The sequence below is a fragment of the Pseudophryne corroboree genome, chromosome 6 (assembly GCF_028390025.1).
Source record: "Pseudophryne corroboree isolate aPseCor3 chromosome 6, aPseCor3.hap2, whole genome shotgun sequence".
In the NCBI taxonomy this organism is placed as follows: Eukaryota; Metazoa; Chordata; class Amphibia; order Anura; family Myobatrachidae; genus Pseudophryne; species Pseudophryne corroboree.
The window spans coordinates 83,993,327-84,011,715 of NC_086449.1; the positions used below are offsets into that span (position 1 = coordinate 83,993,327).

Here is an 18,389-nt window from a genome sequence, read left to right on the forward strand (position 1 = left end):
CAGGGACCACCATGGATCACCATGTAATGAGAGTGCCCAGAATGGGAGAAATAGTATTAATAGACAAGAATGAAAGTATCACAACTTTTAATACAATGGGGTATGCTGCTGCAGCGTTGGGGTTGAAATGCCGGTGGTCGGATGCTGTCCGTGGCATCCCAATCTCCCCGCAGCCTAACCCTCCCCTGTGATACCTAAACCTAACCCCCCTTCCTGCAGCCTAAACCTAGCCTCCCCCCATCCCCCTGAGGCTTACCACTCCGGCAGCCCGGAAGTAACTCGTTGGGGATCAAAGCTGTCGGGATGCTTGCGCCGTGATTGCGAACTCATTCAGGTTGCCTGCACGGAACATTCCGAGGTCAGGTCGGGAACCTGATCGGATCCCCTGCTGCATAGCACATACTAATAGGGGATGCGTTTAATTTGCTGGCTGTCGGGATCCTGGCATTCAGGATACCGACGCCGGAATCCCGACAGCCGACAATGCCGCCAACCGGAATCCCGTTGCACCATCCCGTCGCTAGGCATCGATGCCCGATGCTGTTGTGCAATGCGTCTTCGTATTGCAGTGCATACGCATGCACAGTTCAGAAACGCACCGCAGCGATCAGGTCTCAATTACCCCCACAGCTACAAACTCAGTGTAACTTCCAGGGGCGTTTAGCTGCTCAGTCATTTTAAAATTCCCAAACAAAGACGTGGATTTTTTTTTTTTTTGCCGAATTTATTCATGTTTAATGTAAGATTTACAGGGAGAAAACCGTCCTCGTACGAATCGATAAAACCTGTGCCAGTCGCTGGAAATGAGGTAGATTGTTTCAGTATACAGAAGTGATCTAGGGGGCAAAGTACCATTAGTGGGTCGTTGGCAGGGCTGGCAACAGAAATCTTGGGGCCCGGTACAGTGATATCTCTGGGGCCCCCTCAGATTTTATATATATATATATATATATATATATATATAAACTTGCTCTGGTGCCCTCAGTATCACACTAAACAGAGGCAGTGTTACTTACATACATCCACACTTCTGCGGCACTCAGGAGAAAAGGGCAGTAAGGCAGGTCTCCTGGTCAACGTTTCAATGATCAGCTCATTTTCGTAAGGACAAAGAACAAACAATAACTCACCATATTTAAAGTGTTCTCCCTCACCATTTTAGCGCCTCCTGATGACATCACCAAGGTGCACCCATCACCATAGTTACATTGTGCAGCTTCAATATGCAACAATAAAGTATATATATATATATATTAAAGTGCAACAGAGTTTGCTGCGCTATATAAGAAACTGTTTTTTTCTATATAAATATATTTCACATATATAAATATGTATACCTCTCCTTCCTCCCTCACAGTCTGTGTCTCCCAGCTCCCTCACCCCATTCCAAAGCCCTCACCAATACACTCTTACCCTGGGGTGAGACTCACTCACACCCCACCAGAAGAGGCTGGCACAGGGAACAGGAATCCTGGCCAGCGGTGCTGCTGCCATGTCCTGTAACTGCCTGTAACAGTGGGGCCCCTCTGATCCTTGGGGTCCTGTACAGGTGTCCCCTTTGACCCCCCCTGTCGCCGGCCCTGGTCGTTGGGTGAGTACCATATCACTGCACATTACAGCAATACAGGACGCATGTCCCTTATTTATCAATCTCAAGATGGCATTAGCTATTGGGGGAGGGCGGCCAAGCTTGCTATTAGGGCTGTAGTAACCTGTGCTTGTTAACTGAACACAAGGGATACCTCTGATATATCCTGCTCCCAGATTTTATTAAATAGCTGTGATCATAAAATCACGCAGAGCTGATTTTCAAGGGTTATAGGCTTAATAAGTAGTCTGTACAGTGGAATACATACGATATACTCACAGCGGCATCCTGCCTGTTAGGGAGCGATGCATAGTTACAGTATACGGAAATAATATGGTTAGGAAGCTAAATACTGTTACGCATATAGAAGTGATATTAATAGGGACCTATACATGGGTCCGTGGCTGGTCTGTAATGCACTCTTTGTTGATCCCACCCCCAGGTATGACTCCAAAATGAAAGGCGGAGTCTCTAGACCATGGAGCTTGCCACCAGTCCTACTAAGCGCCCAGAATGTCCTCATGACGAACCAAGCGGCGGCTTTGTAGACTTCAGGGTGCCGTTCCTAGGACCCTGCATGACAATTACAGATGCCATGGGGCAAGAATGGTGCCGCCTCCTAGTCCCTGGGTAGCAGTACCACTCGCACATCCCTAGTTACGGCCCTGGTTGTACATAGGGCAGAGTGCAGTAAGATGACCCACCCCCTGTATCTAAGCAACAGTGCACTTTTGTTGTCATGTGACCAGGGGAAGCACCCATCATTTCTATCAGGCTGGGATGGAGAAGTGGTAAGTATAGTTTGGGGGGAAGGGGGGGGGGGGTTCACAAGAAACAGTTCTTTCCTTGTCAAAGCAAATTTTCTACATTTCAGATATAATACTGTTATGTCAAGCAAATTTATCCATGTCTAAAAATATATTTCATACATGTTGGTTATTTGTCAATGTATATCATTTAGCTAAAGACAAGCTACAGTAGGCAGTTTTTTTCCCAAAGTGGTGGCTGTGGGGTAAGTTGAGGGTGAAAAAGTGAGTGCAAAATTTCTCAGGAGAATCCAGAGGAGTTCCAGAGGAGAACTGCCAAACACTACCACTTCTGCATTTAAGGGAAATAATGCGGCATTTTGGCCACAAAGGGAGTTATTTGTCAAAGATTGGAGAGAGATAAAGTACAAACCAACCAGCTCCTAGCTGACATTTTTCAAACAGCCTGTAATATGTCAGTTAGGAGGTGATTGGATGATACTTTATCTCTCTCTACTTTATCTCTTCCAAGATTTGATAAATCTCCCCCAACATGATTTGCTGAAGAAGCTACCTCAACCCCAAAAGGCTGGAGGAACGGCAGGGTGGTGCAGTAATGGTTAGTATTGCTAGATGTCATGGGTTTGATACCCACCACGCCCCTAACGGTGTGGAGTTTGTATATTCTCCTCGTGCTTGCGTGGGTTTCCTCGGGTTACTCCGATTTCCTCCCACAATCCAAAAATATACTGGTAGCTTAACTGGCCCCCAACTAGATGGGCCAAGTGGTTCTTATCTGCCATCAAACTTCTATGTTTCTATGTCACACTTCATATTTCTCTGCAACAGCGACGGGTAATATGTAGAATAGTCACTGAAATGCAGAACTGATGATGTATGAATATTGTTTCATTGTTGAATGAGAAACTTTATTTGGTTATTTTTATATTGTTTAAAGTTACCTTTAAGAAAAGAAAAGGAAAGTCACTAGTAAATATTGTTTTGTAATTATGCTCATGTTTAAAACTTGAAAAAGTTATTTGGTACATTTACCACCAGATGGCTCCTTTTAACCATTGACTCAGATCAACATAACCTGGAGCAAGTTGAGCCACAAGAGCGTTTTTTGTGTGTGTTTTTTTTAATAAGTCATATTTTCTCAGCCCTTTGTCATAGATGAATTCTTATCAATTTGATTGACAGGAGACATTGTGACATAAAGGCAGATGTTTCAGCTTTACTTCTGTCTCACTTTTCTTTGCCTAGGGGACAACATCAGTAAAAACAGTCTCATATTACATTCTACCCTACAGTAGTGACATAGAAGTGATATGGTTAGGGAACTACAGTAGGTACTGTTACAGTATGTATACTGTTCTATGGTTAAGGTGAGGACTCCAGTCGCCAGTCCTTTAGGACGCTACAGTGCCTAGTATAAGAAGTGGCTATTATAAAGTGGCAGGCTAAAATCAATAATGGCGGTATACCTGCGTTAAACCAAAGGTAAACAGAAGACAAACCAACATTACTACAGAAGGACTGCGTTACAACCACAGAGCTCAGTCATTATGTGGCCTCTTCACACCTCTGCAATGAGAACTCCAGGACCAGGTTTACCACCCCTCCGGCTGAGAACATCAGGTCTGCCCCCAGGTCTAACCCTCAACATATGCAGGGAGCTATGGGGGGAGAGCACCAGTAGCAGGCTCAGCAGCGACATTTCCATCAAACTTGAGTGTGCTCCCCACATTCTCATACCCACTCATTCTGCTCCCACGAGACCAGGACATTTATAGTTTTATCAGAATAATGTCCTAATTTTCCCCCTTCAATTGGTTGCCTGCAAATGTTTTTTTTTTACCATGTGTTTTTTTTCTCTTCCACCCCACTGTGTGCTGTTCCTGTACTATGGATCTCTACTGTTTACACACCCTGCCAGCGTGACCTACACAGTGCACCCTAGATGGTGGCCTCCGATGGTTCCTCTGAGGGCAGGATGTTCTTCATGTGGATCTTTCCAAACAGGGTTTATCATACTACTACTACTACTACTACTACTACTACTACTACTACTACTACACAAGTGTTAGTTTTCCATGTATGCATTGGGCCTGTGTATGGCTCACCTCCTACAGTGTAACCTTTGTAGTGTGCCCAACATGGCTGCCTCATCTGGTACGCTTGTGGATGGAATGAAAAATACATGGACGTGACTGTTTCATTGGGTCCCTACTCTTAGCATTAGAACGCTGAAATCAACCTATTTTGTGTAATCTCTTCTAGGGAAGACTATTCCACCCAGGGTATTCCTATGCAGTGCACCCAAGATGGCTGCCGCACCTGGTACCTGTGAGGGTGGAATACACAACCCTTGGAAGTTGTTACCCAAAATGCCTACACCAATCCTACTTTATGCTTACTGTGTGCTCAAGGTTTTCTTTTATGTCTGTGTGGCTTGTCAATTGCTGTATTACTTAAATCTTCTGTATTATGAGGTCATTCCGAGTTGATCGCTAGCTGCTGTAGTTCGCTGCGTAGCGATCAGTGAAAAAAAAAAGCTAATCTGCGCATGCACCGCAATGCGCACGCGCGAGGTACGGGTATAAAGAGCATTGTGGTTTTGCACAGGTTCTAACGAAGCTTTCAGTCGCACAGCCGATCGCAAGGAGATTGACAGGAAGAGGGCGTTTCTAGGTGTCAACAGACCGTTTTCTGGGAGTGTTTGGAAAAACACAGGCGTGGCCGGGCGTTTGCTGGGTGGGTATCTGACGTCATTACCGTGTCACTCGTCGCAGCAATCATCGCACAGGATAAGTAACTACAGGGCTGGTCTTGTTTTGCACAAAATGTGTTTGCAGGCGCACTGCTGCACAGGCGTTCGCATTCCTGCAAAGCGAAAATACACTCCCTCGTGGGCGGCGACTATGCGTTTGCACGGCTGCTAAAAACTGCTAGCGAGCGATCAACTCAGAATGACCCCCTATGTGCATTTTTTTTTGATGTCTGTAAAGCGCCTTGAGCCCTCTTGGAGAAAGAGCGCTATATAAATAAAATTATTATTATTATTATTAATGGCAGACAGGAAGGTTGTGTGCCGGTAATGTGTGAGTGTCCCAGAGGGCACTAAAAGGTGTGTACACGCGGTGAGATCCGTGCTATGCCCGATTTTGACTATGCGATTTCCCTTGATCTCCCCCAGAGCCCAGATAGCACAGATTTTGACTATATGAGATTTTGACTAAGTGCCAATTTTGACTATACTTTGTACTAGATCGTACACTAGATAGTCAAGATTGCCTTGCCTGCACAGTCTATCTAGCCTTACGATACCGACCCCATGGAAGCGCGCATCGTGATCGAATCTGCCTAAAGGTGCATACACACGGTGAGATTCGGGCTAAGCCCGATTCTCACTATGCGACAGGGGCTAGGTCGGCATCACAAGTACATAATGACTGTGCCTGCGATACCGACCATGTGCGATTTTGGCTAAGTGTCAGTTTTGACTATCTCTTCTATAGAGATAGTCAAAATTGACTTGCCTGCACAGTCTATCTAGGCTTGCGATTGGCATCGAATGGAGATCGCAAGGTGACTTTCACCTTGCGATGTGCACTAACTTTTCTTACGATTTTGACTATATAGTCAAAATTTTACTGATTTATCTCACCGTGTGTACACACCTTTATGAAGGGTAACATATACCCCTTTTCCACTAGCTCCTTAAAACACGGGTAAATGCGCGGTGGTAAATGCTAGTGGAAAAGGGTCCCCTGCAAATTCCCAGATCAAGTGATCCGAGAATCCTACCCGGGTAGCTTGCCAGGTTGAACACGTGTGTCGATGTGACACGGCTCCCGTTCACAGTGTATGTGAGGGAGGTGCTGGGAGATCATATGCCGCGTCACTAGCAGCGTCACCAACCCGGCAATATGCCGGGTTGGTGAGCACTGAGGGAAAGGCGGCTGTAGCACGGGTCGTAGCCGTATCAGGCGTCACGGCTGCGACCCGTGCTACAGTGGAAAAGGGGTATCAGAGGGGGTATCCGTTCACATGGTCGACCATGTTATGGTCGACAGTCATTAGGTCGACCCCTATTGGTCGACATTGACATGGTTGACATGGACACATGGTCGACACATGGAAATGGTCGACACATGGAAATGGTCAACACATGAAAAGGTCGACATGAGTTTTTTAACTTTTTTTTCTTTTGGGGAACTTTTCCATACTTTACGATCCACGTGGACTATGATCTGTGCCGAGCAAAGCGGTAGCGGAGCGAAGGCACCATGCCCGAAGCATGGCGAGCGAAGCGAGCCATGCGAGGGGACGCGGTGCACTAATTGGGGTTCCCAGTCACTTTACGCAAAAAACGACACCAAAAAAAGTTAAAAAAACTAATGTCGACCTTTTCATGTGTCGACCTTTCATGTGTCGACCATTTTCATGTGCCGACCATGTGTCCATGTCGACCATGTCAATGTTGACCAATAGTGGTCGACCTAATGACTGTCGACCATAACATGGTCGACCATTCATACCGGAACCATCAGAGGGAGATTGCAAATAGATTGTCCTGGCAGAGTTACATTGTGAGCTTTGCATTTGCAACAAGTGTATCTGAGGACGATTAAAGCTAAAATACACATTGGCCTATGTAACAGCTATATATTTCCTAAAAACTTCAGACTTCCTGTCTCGTATTCATCTTTGAATATTATCTTTAACTTAGTTATCTTATTTATCTTAGTTATCTGTTTAATACCTAGCAGCCCTTCAGAGACACAGGGGTAGGATAAGTTTTGATGATTTGTTTATGTACTCTGTAATTGGGCGCTGCAGAACCCTTGTGACGCCATATAAATAAAGGATAATAATAATAATAAGTATCATTTTCTAGAAGATGCTAAATATATGTTAGCTAGGAACTTATTAGTTGCTAGGAGTAACAGCTCTGCTTAGGATCTAATGGTTGCTAGGTATAACGGCTCTGCTTTTATTTTTAGTAAAGGCGCCCCGCCAGCAGGGACTGATAACAGCAACGCTGGGACTGTCAGGCTGGCGGGTGAACCGGGTGCCTATACAGGAGGGAAGTGTGCTGGTCATATGTCCCTTTGTTCTCAAGGGCACCCAGACGGCAATTTTAGGCTCCTGAGCTTCATATAGACACATAAGGGGCTGCCACGTCTTCCAATGTGTCCCACCCACTTCACAAGCTGGCTGGTGGGATACAGGAGAATTGCCCACTTTCCTGGTTGAATGGGCAAGTGTTCTTTTGTAACGCTCAATATAATGCTCTATTACTCACTAGAATGGTGTGTGTGTGTGTGTGTGTGTGTGTGTGTATGTGTGTGTGTGTGTATGGCGGTCACTAAAGCTCTATGCATTATATGGAGCTGACTCCTAGAAACCCTACATTCAATGGAATTTTTGCACCACATATGCTTCTGATTGTCGACGCCTCTGATTTCCTACTTTATTGTATCTTTAGTTGGAGGTTTTTAGTTTCTTCCTTTTGGAACCAGCAGCTCTGTGTTTCAGGTGAATGAGTTTTACTTATTAATAGACAAAATACTATTTGAGCACCTGACAATATGTTGGTAGGTTTGCTAGGTGTATACGCTTATGGTCTGATGAATATAGTAGTGTGGACACTGGACAGGCATATTACCAGTTCTAGGATACTCGGACTGCCAGACGAGACTCTGGTGAACTCCCAGAATGGAAGGCATAAACCTACACAGAGGGGCAGAGATTTCCAGGCAGCACAGTGTCATGGAACAGTGCAGCCCCTCAAAAGTGCCTTGCCGGCACACAGCCCGCCTGTCCTCCATTCATGTCACACATAGGTATAAATGGGCTACTAGATGGTTTTGAGCCATTCATGATTCTTACTAACCAGATTTTGGACGTACTTGGAGCATAGTTGCCTACCCTCCCTCATTCTGCAGGAGACTCCCTAAAATAGCAGCGATCTCCCTCACTCCCTGAATAGTCCAGCAATCTCCCTCATTGCACCTTATCCCCATTATACAGCTATTACATTCTTGGGGGAAAAATAAATCAGAGATACATACATTCAAATGGGATCATCAGTGCCATTTCCCTGCATTGGTTATAAGGCACAATGATCCCTATGGCCACTTACAGTATATAGAACCTCTTGTAAAACACAATACACAAACAAATCCTGCAAAATATCAGTGTCTTTTCTTCAACAAATAGATTTTACTAACTTTGGGGCTCAGTTACATTTGGATGTAAGTTATTTTCATGACACGCCTCTCCGATGTAGCAGTACGCGCCCACGCTGATAGGTGTTACTTTCACAATCTCCCTGAAATGCTTTTTCAAAAGTAGACAAGTATGGAAGTTGCCTGACAGATATAAGACCAGCAACTTCTGGAACAGATTCAATACTGTAACTAAATGTAAGTTATTGTTGCAGGAACATTTGGGGCATCTGTAACCCACGGGCGACTGGGCAAGGGATCTGCAGCTAACCATACAGAGAATCTTTAACAGTTCTCTGGTCAGAGCTTGAAATACCGAGGTTGAACAGGGCACATAGGGTCACTTTACACAAAGAGGTTGAACGGGGCACATAGGGTCACTTGCACAAAACATTGCTGGCATTAATGGGTGTTGTGGGATGCGGTCAATTTACCTACAATCAAAATTCCGACGGTCAAAATACCGACAACCACTGACCGATGGTCAAAATCCCAACAAGGTCAAAATCCCGACATGGTCAAAATATCTACATTTAAAATACCAACAAGGTCATAATACCGACATTTAAAATGTCGACAGGTCAAAAAGTTGACATGAGTTTTTCATAATTTTTTCATTGAAACCGATTTCTTCATACTTTACCATCCCAGTGGATCTGGAGGGGGAATATAATGGAGCCCGAAGCATGGCGAGAGCAGCGAGCCATGCGAGGGGATGCGGTAAACTTATACAGTGTCCATGTCGGCCTATGTCGACATACACACCAAAAAACAATTAAAAACTCTTGTCGACTTTTTGACCTGTCAACATTTTAAATGTCTGTATTTTGACCTTGTCGGTATTTTAAATGTCGGTATTTTGACCTTGTCGGGATTTTGACCATCGGTCAATTGTTGTCGGGATTTTAACCGTCTGGATTTTGATTGTAGGTATTTCATACAGATCTCGGTGTTGTATGTAGAAACCACTGTCACTCTGACGCAGGGGAACCACTTTGCCCCTTGCTAAAGTAGCTAGACTAGGAAGAGGCTACCACCCCGTATCAGCTTCCCATCTCGTGTAACAGTCAGGCTGGGTGGAAGGCAGCCATGTCTCAAATATATTACATTTAGCAGCCTTGGTATAGTTTCAGCCACCCTCACAAATATGTGGCCAATATACCCAGGGTACATTTTCCTGCCTATGGTGAACGTGCCTTGGGATCCAGTCCTAGTGGGAAGAGATGATTCCACCAACGCTGAAGCATAACATGGAAGCGCACGATGTACCTGTATAGAGTGTGTCATGAAGATCGCTCAGCCTCACCTTACTGGCCCTTCTCCATACCAAGAAGCAGCCTAAACCAGCAATACCATAATCTCACTGTGCTAAATGACATCTTGTTCCTGCGCTGCTCTGCAGCATGACACACAGAGGTGCGCCCGTACTGTAATGCCTCCTCTGCGCAAGCCACTGCTCCTCCGCAGGGAATAATTAGCTCTTCGTAAGTGACCTATAGGTGACTGGTGCACTTTAACATTAAAGTCTGTCAACAAAACTTTTTTGTTCCATTTCCTCACAGGCTACAACAATGTTCCTCTATCAGGTGAGTCTGTTTCAGAGACATCTTACAAGGATTGGGTAAAAACTGGACCAGATCCCTGCAGCAATTTCAGCTACTTTGGAGATAGTAGTGCGCATCCCCGTCCAGGGGTGTCTTGTCACAAGGGGTGTATGTGACAGAAGTCACCAGGGGGGACAGGGAGGGAGATTAAAGCATTTCTGTACGATCCAGGGATGTGGTGAAAAAAAAACATGGAACGGTCTGGACCATATGGAGAGGCTGTAATTTCTCTCTCCCCGTCCCCCCGGTGACTGCTGCTGACACCCCCCCCCCCAATAGATGGGACACCCCCTGGACCGGGACGGACGGGGACACACAATCCTACCACCATAATAGCTGATCTAGTTGCAGGGATCCGATCCGGCCCAGCGTTCCGGGGTCTGGACCATTCTGGTTGTTACCAAATCCCCATATTACAGCCATGCAGAAAATACCTGGAATAGAGTTAATGTATAGCGGGGGTTATTCAGAGATGTATGCAGATTTTGCTTCCCCCAGCCAGATCTGCATCGATCTCCTCACATGCTGGGGGCTGCCCAGCTATGTGTGGCGCCGCCTCATGATGCATCCGCAATTTAATTGATGCATCAATTAGAGTGTGACCTCTGCTAACACAACCTGGCTGTGCTGGCAGGTAGTCCGCTGCCATTTTTTCTATTGGAGTGGCTGCGTGTGATGTCACGCAGCCGCCCCAAAAACGCTTGCAACGTGCACCCATTTCAGCCAAAATGCCACCCCCCGGAAGCCAGCCGCTGTCAGTCACCTTGCGGCCACATCCTTCCAGGATGCGACTGTACGGTGTATGGTCGCGCACACGCACCGGCTGTAGACCCTCTGAATGCAGCCGCTAAGTACAGACACGCTGCTGCATTCAGCTCTGAAAATCCCCCTGTGTATGGGACAGCATGTGTCTTACTATAGCATGTGTCTTACTATATACACGGTATTAATAGTGCACTAAATTGTAGTGAAATGGACATCTATCTGCACTTCCCTTTTCTGTCACTCAGCTCTGTAAGCATTAATCAACAGGAAAAGGAAATTCACGGCTGTCCTTCTGACCCCTAAAGATCCCTGTTGTGGATCCCTTTAGAATAGAAAGACATTTACTCTCAGCATCGTTATACAGTGCAGTGTAGTACTTTTATGTTTATAAATTCTTTGGATCATTATATAATGCAGTGTAATTACTATCAGTGTATAATCAGTATTATTATACAGCGCAGTGCGACGCCGATAGTAATCACTATATGGATACTCAGTATCATTATACAGCGCAGTGTGATCATTATCAGTGTATAGCTACTCAGTATCATTATACAGTGCAGTGTGATCATTATCAGTGTATAGATACTCAGTCTCATTATACAGTGCAGTGTGATCATTATCAGTGTATAGGTACTCAGTATCATTATACAGCGCTGTGTGATCATTATCAATGTATCGGTCCCCATAGCAACATTTTGAAGTGGCTCCAATAATTCTAGAAAGGCAGCTCTCCCCACAGCAGGGCCACACAGTACCTGCAGTAGGAATGGCCATCGGTGTGGTTGCAATCGATGGTTACTTTCGATGCCAAAATGACAAGTAACAACTGATGGCTGCCAACTATGCAGTGGATGACCATCAATGATTTCCACAACCAATGGTCATCCCTTTTCTTTCACTGACTGGCTCGTGGGCCAATCAGAACAAGGGGGTGGGGCTTTGTGGGTGTTGGGGGCAGAGCTATGTCCCAGCACCTCGTTAAAAAGAAATAAAAAAAATGAGTTATGCCATTCCATCGATGGAAGGAAACCATTTGGGCCTCCCCTCGATGGCAAAAGTATTCTACATCAGCCATAAACCATTAAAGATTTTGAATCATCGATGATCGCTGTCCATCCCTAGCCTACAGTTCACATTGGCATACCACCCAACACAGGGAGATAGGAAGGAGGGACTCCCTGGTGCCCGGGAAGAAAAGAGGTGTGGTGTATACAAAAGGGTGTGGTATATAAGAAAGGTGCGTGACTTCACACACAAATAGGGACTGTCCCACGAAAATCGGGATGGTTGGGAGGTATGCATTGGCATCTCCTGCTTACTGCCCACAATACCTTGTCCCCTGTTCTTACTGCACTGTTCAGCACTGATGCCAATGTGAGCTGGGTACGGAGGAGATGAGTCTCTAAGCATTTGTGCCCCATATCAATGGCACTCCCTGCTCCCACTATAGTTTCGTCTCTGGGAATCACCTTATGTAACAATGATTGTTGGGGTTATTTTTTCATTTCTTTTTGCACAAGTCTGTTGAATATAACTAAACAAATTAGGTCACACATCAGCCAGTCCTACTGACCAGCAAGTACCAAGCAGGGCATAACTAGGGGTATGTGAGCACTACAGTGCAAGGTCCTGGTGGATCGCTGCCCCAAGGCACCTGTATTTGGTGTGCAGTGGGCCTGAAATGGCACCTTGCAGCCAGTAGTACAGCTGTAGAGCTGCCCAGAGCCTCCAAGGGGCTCTCTGGACCCTTACCCTGTATCCTGCAGGGCCGCCCGGATGTCCTAAGGATGCTGCAGGCCGTGCTCTACTTCCTGATGTTGGTGGCCCCGCCTCCCTTCGCGTAATATATCATGATGTCACTTTTTGGAGGCAGGGCCAATTTTGGGCGGCACTGAGCCATGCTCCAACACTGTTGCTTAGTGACAAGAAATGCGGCCAAATAAGTCACACACACATCGGTGGCCCGAATCACTCCCAATATCGCATTTTAGCAATATGACCGTTAGACGTTTCAGATAACATGACCTGTAGATACTCACTATAATTATACAGAGTGCTTGGAAGTGTTGTTCTATGCAGTAAGATCATGTTTTCAGCAGGTTAACTCATAGGCAACTTGTTTTCTCGGAGTGGAAGCTTGACCGTTTCCTGAAACATGAGGAAAATCTATTATTTACCATGAAACAGGAAAGTTTATCTCCTGCTATTTATATGGTGGTCATCTCTTCACATCCTTTTATAAAAGTAAAATAAACAACAACATATTTGTCCCTTCTAGATAGACAGTAGACAGCGGAGTTTGTGAGACGGGAAGAAGTCTGACCATCCCAGAATAACCCAAAAGTACTGTGCAGTCAACTAGAACCGAGTTATGAAACATACAGTATTTAAAAAATCTATCACTGTTGTAGATATTAAGGGGGGTATCCTATTAGCCACGATAACGTGATTGCGGCTAATGTTATTTCACCTATCTCCCGAAAAATCAGGTTTTTGCACCCTGCACGCTCCTGTTTATCGCACCTCTAAAACGGCGATAACGGGATTTGCGCAATAATTTTAACCGGTGATAAGTATAGGAGAAAATGGGGAAATCTGCCTATGACCCACAAAAAGCAAAACTAATAGAGGAAAACATTATAGAAGTCTATTATTGGTTATAATAAAACTATTTGGTGTACTTAAATTAGGTAAAATGGCTGTTATATCCAGCATGTTTTTTTTAAAGCATTAAAAGATGATAGAAAGCAATTTTTTCAGCAGAATAAGTGCTCTCATTAAATTTGGGGTACATAAAAATGGATATAAGTATATATGTGAGTCATTTTAGGAGACTTTTAAAAAAAGTGAAGACAGACTGTTTACTCCCACCTGCAAGCCGAAAAACACTTGTCCCACTCATAACGCACCCCAATATACTTGTTCCATACTCTGTACCCCAGTTTCCATCACTTTGAAATTTTTTGACCCCAGAACTGACGTCATTATTAGTTAACTAAAAATAATTAAAAACGTCTAAAGTGCCTAAATTCATTCAGGGGGGTGTCCAAGGGGTTCTGAACTGAACCCTGAAATTTTTAGCTCAAAATTGGGATTTTGCACTACTTATCACCAGATCTGAGCTGGTGAAGAGAAATCCACGATAAGTCCTATGGAAACTTATCACCGATAACTTATCGCACTAATAGGATACCGAATTATCGTATTTGCAATAAGTTATCATGAAACCGCGATATTGCGGCTAATAGGATACCCCCTAACACTGGTTAAAATAAGGTAACTGTCACCCTTGTGTGATACATCATTAAAATGTTATCAACTTTTTCTACTTTTCATCCTGAAGGTGTCACTGGCCCTCATTCCGAGTTGTTCGCTCGTTATTTTTCTTCGCATCGGTGCAATTAGTCGCATACTGCGCATGCGCAACGTTCGCAGTGCGCCTGCGCCAAGTAAATTTGCTAAAAAGTTAGGTATTTTACTCACGGCTTAACGAAGAAATTTCTTCGTTCTGGTGATCGGAGTGTGATTGACAGGAAGTGGGTGTTTCTGGGCGGAAACTGACAGTTTTATGGGTGTGTGTGAAAAAACGCAGCCGCTTCTGGGAAAAACGCGGGAGTGGCTGGAGAAACGGGGAAGTGTCTGGGCGAACGCTGGGTGTGTTTGTGACGTCAAACCAGGAACGAAACTGACTGAACTGATTGCAGTGGCAGAGTAAGTCTCGAGCTACTCAGAAACTGCAAAGAAATTTCTAATCGCAATTCTGCTAAACTTTCGTTCGCTATTCTGCTAAGCTAAGATTCACTCCCAGAGGGCGGCGGCTTAGCGTGTGTAATGCTGCTAAAAGCAGCTAACGAGCGAACAACTCGGAATGAGAGCCCCTGTTTCTACAACTGTTAGGGGGAGATGTATTAAATCTTAGCGAGAGGTAAAGTGGAGAGAAATAAAGGGGTCTATTCACAGAGCAGAGGCAAGCCCTGTTTAGCAGTAAGTAGGGCTTTTCTCCTATTTGGGTTATTCATAGAGCGGGTTACCGTGGAGAAGTTTCTGACCTGCTCAATGCTTCCCTGCTCTCTACCTGGCACTAGCTCCGCCCCCTTGATATCCCAGCAGCCCATGCAGCCTGCCCTGAGCTCGGCCGCTGGTGCATGCGCAGAACAGGACTTGGCTGCAGACTCTACTCTTCGCAGATGATCGCAGCTGAAGAGAGAGGACCGTCGGAACACTGAATACCGCATCACTTCGCCAGAAAGGTAAGTATGCATGAAATGTTACTTAACAAAGCGATATATCGTAATGCACTGATGCAATATATAGTGATAAGTAACAATTCTCTTTTCACATTCCTTATGAATAGGCCCCTAAGTACCAACCAATCAGCTTCTGTCATTGCACAGGCTGTGCTAGAAAAAGGAGAGAGGCTGATTGGATGATACTTTATCACTCTCAAAGATTTGATAAATCTCCTCCTTAATTGGTGAAATCTTGCTGTCGTCCAAACGCTCTTTATAAACAGCAATTACAACAGTGACATCTACAGGCTAAAAGCAGGTCCTGCACCTAATAAAAAATAAAACATTGTGTTTAGGAGCAGCAAAATACTAAATGTAATATAAAAGAAAATTCCTAATGAAATCTAAAAATAAAAAGTTTGCTTATAGTAAATTATAAAAACACAATTCAATCACAATGCAGCTGTTTCAAGCAGGTGGAGGAGTGCGCAGACAGAGAAATACTGCCAAGAACGATATAAAAATAAATCACTTACATCTGCTTGATGTTTCCCTTTTATGGAGTCTGCATAATAATAATGGGGCAGATGTATTAAGCCTGGAGAAGTGATAAAGCAGTGATAAGTACAAGGTGATAACACACCAGCCAATCAGCTCCTAACTGTCGATTTACATATTGGAGCTGATTGGCTGGTGCGTTATCACCTTGCACTTATCACTGCTTTATCACTTCTCCAGGCTTAATACATCTGCCAATAGGTGTTGGACCCACAACCAGATGATTGCTCATATAACCACTATTAAAAGGTGTGCAGAATATTATAGAAACGATAACCACAAATTGTACTTTTGTGTTTAAAAAGCATGCAAACTAATTACAAATCGGGAGGAGCTATACACGGTATCTCTGATAAATAATAGCCTATGAGGGAGGTTGCAAATGGCCCATCCTGCCTGTAACTAGGCTGGATCAAATATAACATACACAGAATCCCAATAATACACTTGATAAAGAGCAACATTACATACAGATATGGAATTCTTTACTTAGCAAATTCTATATGCTCCATGTGCCTGGACGGCATTATCATAAGGTGAACCTGAGTGGGCCACTGGAAGGGGCACGGAAAACACTGAATGAATGACATTGATAAAATATGAGGCCATTATGTGCATTGGTTGTAACGCCTCAGGTCTTCACAATAACACAAAGCTACTCTTCAGAATAATGTACATGCACATGCTAATTGAATATGAATTGCCCATTGACCACAATCCTTTACCCTTAAACCATTACCCTGAATGTAAACAGGTCCCATTGAAGTTTCAAACCTACAAAAAAACAGCAATTAAGATGACCACAGGGTTATTGCAAATGAGTGTTCACCTTACATCATTGCAGCATGTTACATCTGCGTAAGGTGTGTTGTTATTATTATTACCACACATCCTGGCAGATGTCTACACACACGCTCATATAAAATACATCGTACATGATAAACACCAGAATTATACACAAGACAATTATTTATGAATATAGGTGCAAACCTGCAGAGCGCCATCACCCACGCCAAGTAACCAGCAATTAAGAGATTGATAAATGCACTATTATATGCTATTTTATTTTATTTACTACTTTACACATTTGCCACTGTGCTGATAGGTTTTGGTATAATGATCATTTATTTCTATAGTCCCAGAATATTACATAGCTTTGTGCAAGCAGAGATTAGGGCAAAAAAGAAAAAAGTAAAAAGAAATCACCTTTGAGAATGCAAATGTAATAGATTTTGGAACTACTTGCAGCCTTTGGGGCCCAGTAAAGGTAACACTATTACAGTATATCACCATTCACTACAACAAACTCTCCTCCAGCTGCCTATATTAGTCAATGGATAGCTGCAACAAATCAAAATTCTGCAGATCTCTAAACAGGTTAATAAACTGGTGAGAACTGGGCATTCTTGTGGAGTACTCAGGGGTAGGCAGAACCGTCATCTTTTTATGGTCTCATATTTAACTGTCATGACTCAGAAACATGAACAAACCAGTGAAATTATTTCAGAAATGAATAAAATAAGTATCCGATCACTTATGCAGAGTATGGAAGGAGCTATACACCCTTAGGTGAGTACGGCACCGTCTAACATAGGAAGAAATAAGTCATCATTTTAGAGCATGGATGGTTTATGTTGTAGATCAATAAATATTGCACTCATAATAATAAATCATTTATCTCTGCTTAAATCTCATTATACAATCACCTTGAATTCTTTTGGAGAAACGCGCTATAGAAATTAATTTTTAAATAAGTGATTATTATTGTTATTCTATTCGTTTGAGCAAACAAGGGCAATTTTATTTTCTGTATTGTTTATAAATCTTAAGAAAGGTAAACACCTTTTTTCAGCCTGTCCCTAGACAAATACATTTAAAATATAATAAAAAAATAACTAATAAATTCCCGCAAGCAATTTACAGACCTTTCCCTGCAGAGCAAATGGGTTTTTACTCCCACTAATCTCTCCATTGTGCTGAACTCTATGGACCAGCCATCAACGGCTGCGTCCTGTCAAAAGGTTGCAAGTGACTATTGCAATATACTGTATATTTGCATTCGGTATCGCCTGCAGAGCTTACACTCTTATAGGTGAGAAACTCTTTACAGTGTGCTCTCTGCACATCTGGATTGTATATCTCACTAGAGGTATTGCACAGGACAGACAGACAAGCAGAATATTTTACATGCATACCTCTCCCTGCAGGCTTTCAGGGAAACATGATGAAAGAAAGAGAAGTTTAAAACATAGTTTTCTAAGCAGTGGAAAGAGGAGAAGTTGTAAAACAAAGAAACTTACGTTGAACAGCAAAGTTCTTTCTTTCCAAAATTCCTAAGTTCTAAGAGGAGAAGTATACAGATCCAACCCTGTGCCTGCTACAGACAAATGATAAGACAGGGCCCTCCTCCACTGTGATCCCAGGCTGTACGCTGCCCTGCCCAGCCACTACTGCACTTACATATGAATAGCCTCCCCAGCTGCCTGCCCTACTAACTAACTATCCTCCCTCAGCCTCTCTCTACAGGCACAAGTCTGTATAGGCTCAATTCCCACCCTCCCCTCTCTTACACATACACTCCGTGCTGTCCTTTCTGCTCTCTCCCCGTCCTCTTTTTCCCTTAGGGCCATCCATGCAAATAAATTTTTATTCATTTATGT

At 43.9% G+C, this 18,389-nt stretch overlaps 1 protein-coding gene across 1 annotated transcript in view; it reads right to left on the minus strand.

The window, feature by feature from the left end:
• The window catches only part of LOC134936371 (sphingosine 1-phosphate receptor 1-like), a 29,846-nt gene extending 11,680 nt beyond the window's left edge, over positions 1 to 18,166 (minus strand). The window contains exons 1-2 of the mRNA XM_063931390.1: positions 18,030 to 18,166; positions 12,982 to 13,090 (exon numbers count right to left, since the gene is read on the minus strand). The gene's annotated coding sequence lies outside the window, so the exon portion shown is untranslated. The remainder of the gene's footprint in view (positions 1 to 12,981; positions 13,091 to 18,029) is intronic.
• Between the last annotated feature and the right edge of the window lie 223 nt (positions 18,167 to 18,389).